The following is a 6,417-nucleotide window of genomic DNA, read 5'->3' as shown; positions in this document are numbered from 1 at the left end:
CTCGCCACTATTATTCAACATAGTTTTGGAAGTCCTAGCCATGGCAATCAGAGAAGAAAAAGAAATAAAGGAATACAAATTGGAAAAGAAGAAGTAAAATTGTCACTGTTTGCAGATGACATGATACTATACATAGAGTATCCTAAAGATGCCACCAGAAGACTACTAGAGCTAATCAATGAATTTGGTAAAGTTGCAGGATACAAAATTAATGCCCAGAAATCTCTTGCATTCCTATACACTAATGATGAAGTATCTGAAAGAGAAATTCAGGAAACACTCCCATTTACCATTGCAACAAAAAGAATAAAATACCTAGGAATAAACCTTCCTAGGGAGACAGAAGACCTGTATGCAGAAAACTATAAGACACTGTTGAAAGAAATTAAAGATGATACCAACAGATGGAGAGATATACCATGTTCTTGGACTGGAAGAATCAATATTGTGAAAATGACTATACTACCCAAAGCAATCTACAGATTCGATGCAATCCCTATCAAATTACCAACGGCATTTTTTACAGAACTAGAACAAAAAATCTTAAAATTTGTATGGAGACAACAAAAGACCCCAAATAGCCGAAACAGTCTTGAGGGAAAAATATAGAGCTGGAGGAATCAGACTCCCTGACTTCAGTCTATACTACAAAGCTACAGTAATCAAGACAATATGGTACTGACACGAAAACAGAAATATAGATCAATGGAATAGGATAGAAAGCCCAGAGATAAACCTATGCACCTATGGTCAACTAATCTATGACAAAGAAGGCAAGGATATACAAAGGAGAAAAGACAGTCTCTTCAATAAGTGGTGCTGGGAAAACTGGACAGCTACATGTAAAAGAATGAAATTAGAACACTCCCTAACACCATACACAAAAATAAACTCAAAATGGATTAGAGACCTATATGTAAGACTGGACACTATAAAACTCTTAGAGGAAAACATAGGGAAAACACTGTTGGACATAAATCACAGCAAGATCTTTTTTGATCCACCTCCTAGAGTAATGGAAATAAAAACAGAAGTAAACAAATGGGACCTAATGAAACTTAAAAGCTTTTGCAAAACAAAGGAAACTACAAACAACACGAAAAGACAACCCTCAGAATGGGGGGAGATATTTGCAAATGAATCAACAGACAAAGGATTAATCTCCAAAATATAGAAGCAGCTCATGCAGCTCATTATTAAAAAAACAAGCAACCCAATAAAAAAATGGGCAGAAGACCTAAATAGACATTTCTCCAAAGAGGACATACAGATGGCCAAGAAGCACATGAAAAGCTGCTCAACATCACTAATTATTAGGGAAATGCAAATCCAAATTACAATGAGGTATCACCTCACACCAGTTAGAATGGGCATTATCAGAAAATCTACAAACAATAAATGCTGGAGAGGGTGTGGAGAAAAGGGAACCCTCTTGCACTGTTGGTGGGAATGTAAATTGATCCAGCCACTATGGAGAACAGTATGGAGGTTCCTTAAAGAACTAAAAATAGAATTACCATATGATCCAGCAATCCCACCACTGGGCATATACCCAGAGAAAACCATAATTCAAAAAGACACATGCACCCCAATGTTCATTGCAGCACTATTTACAATAGCCAGGTCATGGAAGCAACAAAAACACCCATCGACAGATGAATGGATAAAGAAGATGTGGTACATATATACAATGGAATATTACTCAGCCATAAAAGGAATGAAATTGCATCATTTGTTGAGACGTGGATGGATATAGAGACTGTCATACAGAGTGAAGAAAGTCAGAATGAGAAAAACAAATATCTCATATTAACACATATATATGGAACCTAGAAAAATGGTACAGATGAACCGGTTTGCAGGGCAGAAATTGAAACACAGATGTAGAGAACAAACCTATGGACACCAAGGGGGGAAAGCGGCAGGGGGTGGGTGTGATGAATTGGGAGATTGGGATTGACATGTATACACTGACGTGTAAAAAGTGGATGACTAATAAGAACCTGCTGTATAAAAAAAAAAAATTTTTTTTTAAAGATTAAGTACCAATCCGAGTTTAGGCACTGAGGATAGAACAGAATCAGCCAAAGTCTTTTCCCTAAGGTTGCTTTCAGACTAATGGCCGGGGGGTGGGGGTGGGGAGACACACAATTAATAGTACAATACATTGCAGGTTCTGTAAGAGGCCTCCACGGGGTGCAGCTAGGGTGCAGCTAGGCCTCAGCAGAGGAGGTGGTCCTTTTGCCTGGGGCGTGACTGGAAGTGTCACAGACTGTATCTCTATAGGAGTTTGCCAGGCGGGCACAGATGAGGAAGGACAGGCTTTCCAGTAGATGGAACAGCATAAGCCAAGGCTTGGAGGTGTTAAACAGCCACGCAGCTTCGGCCAACTTCAGGTTCTAAGGGTAGAGGGGCAAAGGGGCAGATGGTTGGGAGGTGTCATGAGACATGAGGATGGTAAGGTAGACAAGAGACACTTCACGTAGACCACCGGCGTCCTGTAAAGGAAATCAGTTTTTACCCCATGACAAAGCTGGTCCTGGCCCCTTAGCTCGTTGGCAGTGGTACTGACCCCACTTCTGCTTAAATAACAACTGGGTGCTATAATCCAGATGAAGCATTTGGACGCCATCATTCCAAGATGGCACTCCACATTTGCAGCATGGATCACCCCAGCTAGGCCAGTGCTCTTCTCATCCCTGAGCCCAGATATCCCCAGTGTCAACAGTACTCAGACTTCGCTTTCCTCTTGTGGAGGAGAGACTCTTCAAGGACTTTTAGTTTTACAAGCCCTACCTCATTGTTCCTCCCCAACCTCATGCCCCACAGTCTAGATTCCACGTTTGGCCGTCAGAAAACTTTCCATTCATTACTTGATCTTTGGCCTCATCATCTTTAAAAACAACAACAACAACAAATTTTAAGCACCTATTGGGAATAGAGAACCACTGAAGAATTTTAAGCATGTGTGTGACATGATCAGTTTTTCATTTTCAAAAGATCGTTTGATTGCAGTGTGCAGGGCTGGAGGTGGAAGTACAGTCAGAAACTTGTGGTCACCCAGCTGAGAGATTGTAAAGCCTCAATTACACAGTAAGAGCGAGTGAAGAGAAGAGGACTGGACTTGCTCCCTATTGGATGCGAAAGTGGGAGACAAGAAAATGGCTCTAAGGTTTCTGGCTGGGACGTTGTCAGAGGGGGATGCCTCTTCCCCACTCCTCTGCTTCCGTGAAGGACTTTCCCCAAAACACTGCTGGCCTTTTGTCCAGTCCTTGTTCCCGTCCTGAGATGGCGTAAGTTACCTGGTTAATGGGCGGTAGCCATTTGTCCATGTTTCTTAGAGTGAAGTGCCTAGGGTGCAGTTAGTGTGAGGGGTCCACTCCTTTTCTTCTGCCTCTCCATCCTTGAGCGCTGAGAGCACTGGTCCTCTCTGCACACCTGGATGACCTGCACTTGAGGCTGGAAACTGGCAAGCCCATTCTCCTAATCTCTAGTCTCCAAATTAGTGCTTCTCTGTAATCAGGGCGATATTTTGGACTGCTGACTTTTGGAGCTAATTTCTCAGTTGGTTCAGATCTCAGTCAGGAAAAGAGAGCTATCAGTACTTTTTAAGGGCACCCTCCCCACACTTAAAGCCCCAAAGCTGTGTTGGTCTAAGGTGCCTATGGGGCATCCAGGTGATGCTGTCCAGGAGAGACAGCTGGAGCGAGGGGCTTGGAACTCAGGAGAGGCCTGGCTAGAGACAGAGTTGGAAGACGTAGGCTGGATGAGATGACGGGGGGGAGTGGCAAGAGCAGTGGTCAGTGCTGACTTGCATCCATCCCCAGTGACTCTTGTTAAAATGGAGAGGGTCGGGCTTCCCTGGTAGCGCAGTGGTTGAGAGTCCGCCTGCCGATGCAGGGGACACGGGTTCGTGCCCCGGTCTGGGAAGATCCCACATGTCGCGGGGCGACTGGGCCCGTGAGCCATGTCCACTGAACCTGCACGTCCGGAGCCTGTGCTCCGCAACGGGAGAGGCCACAACAGTGAGAGGCCCGCGTACCGCAAAAAAAAAAAAAAATGGAGAGGGTCAGGCCCCAACTCTGGAGCCGGTATATCAGTAAGTCTGGGCTGGTGACAGGAGTCTGTGTTTTCTAGAATAAGCTCAGACATGATTCTGACGCTCACTGAGCAGGGTTGAGGAGCCCTGGTGAGAGTGGGAAGTTCGAAGACAGGCCATAGGACCCACTCAAGGGATGTGTGTGTCTGGGTGTAGCAGGGATTGTTGATCAATATTCGATAATGACCTGTGACTGGTGACATCATTAACAGAAAGGGCTTCCTGGGCAATACAAACTAGGGCCTGGACAGTACACAACCTTGTTACAGAAGAGACAAGCTCATTTCAACTATGAGATGATGTTCTAAAGAAATATATTTAAATGATTGTGCATTCTTGATAACACAATGATTTTTTGTTTTATTTTGTTTTCTAGCAGGATGGCCAGATCTCACAGTTCTAATTAGCCTACATTTCTAGCACTGTATAATTGATTACTTGCCTCCAGAATGAAAGGGGAAAGGGCATCTTGGCTTAAGCAGTGAAAAGGATTACGAGAAATTCACTTGAGTCCATCTTGGGACACCATCTGAAGAAAAGAAATGGAATCCTTTGATTGCTTAATTTAAGGAATTAAATATAGTTTAAATTCTTGATTTAGCTATAAAAATGGGGTTACATTTACACTCCTTTAAAGTATTTGTGTGACCCTGGGAAAATTACTCGAGGCCTCTGTGCCTCATTCGGTTTCCTCATCTGTAAAATGGGGAAAATAACAAAACTCATCTCATAAGATCTTTGTAAGGATTAAACGGGACAATACACGTGAAGCATCTAGCATAGTGCACTGGGCACATACCAAACATTCAATAAATACCAGCTGAAAAAGTTTTAGACCAATAACTAAATAGCACTACTACTTACAGATAGTACTAGCTTAACACTCAGTGCTTCTAGCACAGGAGCAGCATAGCAAGATTTAAACTTAGTGCATATTACTCAGGCCTGTAAGAACCAGGGAATTTTCCTGGGCTGGGAAATCTACCACTTTCATGACAGAGCACATTCCTTGGCTATTTGAAAGGTTAGCTTCAAAGATCACTTTGAAAACTCACCTCGCCAGGAACTTATTTGGGTCTGTCTGGATGGCAACATAGCCCAGCTTGGGAAGTGTCTGCCTTGTTTTGTGAGGCGAAGGGATAAAACTAAGGAGGCCTTGGAAGCACTGTGATCCAACAGTGCTGATCAAACAATTATTCACCCATCAGTTCAATAAATGAGTATCTACTTCATGCTGAGCAAAGTGCTAGGTGTTGGGGATACAAGAGTAAATAAATTCCTTGTCTCCAAGGAGCCTGTGTTTTAGTGAAAGGACAGACATACAAATATGTGCTACCATTTAAATGACGAGTGCCAGGATTTGGGGTATACACAAAATGCCGCGGGAGCAGAGGGGGAGGGGACCCCTTCGGACCACCCAGGCAATTGGACAGATGGTGATATTAATCATTTGAACTGGGGCTCCAAGAAGAGGAGGAGGAGACGTTTAGGGGAGAAGGTAATGAGTTTGGCTTTTGTGATGTTGTCTGAAGCACTTGTGCAATGTCCAAACCAAGATGTCCAGAAGCAGTTGAACGAGTGAGTCTAAAGCTAAGGAGAGAGGTCAAGGTTAGAGACCCAGACTTGGAAGTTATTAGCTGATGGGCATGGATGATAAACTGTCTTGGAAGAATGTTAGAGCTGAGTGATACTGTGGAAGACTAACATTTCAAGGACAGGCAGAGGAAGAGGGGCCAGAAAGGAAAAGGAAGAAAGAATAGAGAGGGAGAACAGGCATCCAGAGATAATGAGCAGAAACAAAAACTCAGGAGAGTATGTTCAAGACAGTCTCAGTATTTTCAAAATATAACTTTAATGACAGAGTTAGTTAGCTACTATTCCATAAAGGATTGCCCTATTTTCAAAGAATTTGCAGTGTCTTACACGTGTGTTAAAAGATTGAGAAAATAAATTAGAACATTATAATGCACACTTAACACTAAAACTACTGAGCACAATATAACTTAGATAGTTCGGAAGGCACTGAGGGATTTTTTTCAGTGCCTCAGGGTATCATTATGAACTCTAATTATTATTGTTCTGTTCAACTGTGGGAGCACTGATAGATGGAGAGTTAATTGCCCTCCGGTTAAACCAACTTTGACTCTGAATGGGAAGGCTGACTAGGAGCAAAAGAGAGGGGGTATGGGGGCTTCCCTGGTGGCGCAGTGGTTGAGGGTCTGCCTGCTGATGCAGGGGATGCGGGTTTGTGCCCCGGTCCGGGAGGATCCCACATGCCGCGGAGCGGCTGGCCCCGTGAGCCATGGCCGCTGAGCCTG

Source organism: Monodon monoceros, unplaced genomic scaffold (assembly GCF_005190385.1).
Source record: "Monodon monoceros isolate NGI ecotype Baffin Bay Population unplaced genomic scaffold, NGI_Narwhal_1 Super_Scaffold_18, whole genome shotgun sequence".
Lineage (NCBI taxonomy): Eukaryota > Metazoa > Chordata > Mammalia > Artiodactyla > Monodontidae > Monodon > Monodon monoceros.
This window is presented reverse-complemented; position numbering follows the sequence as displayed.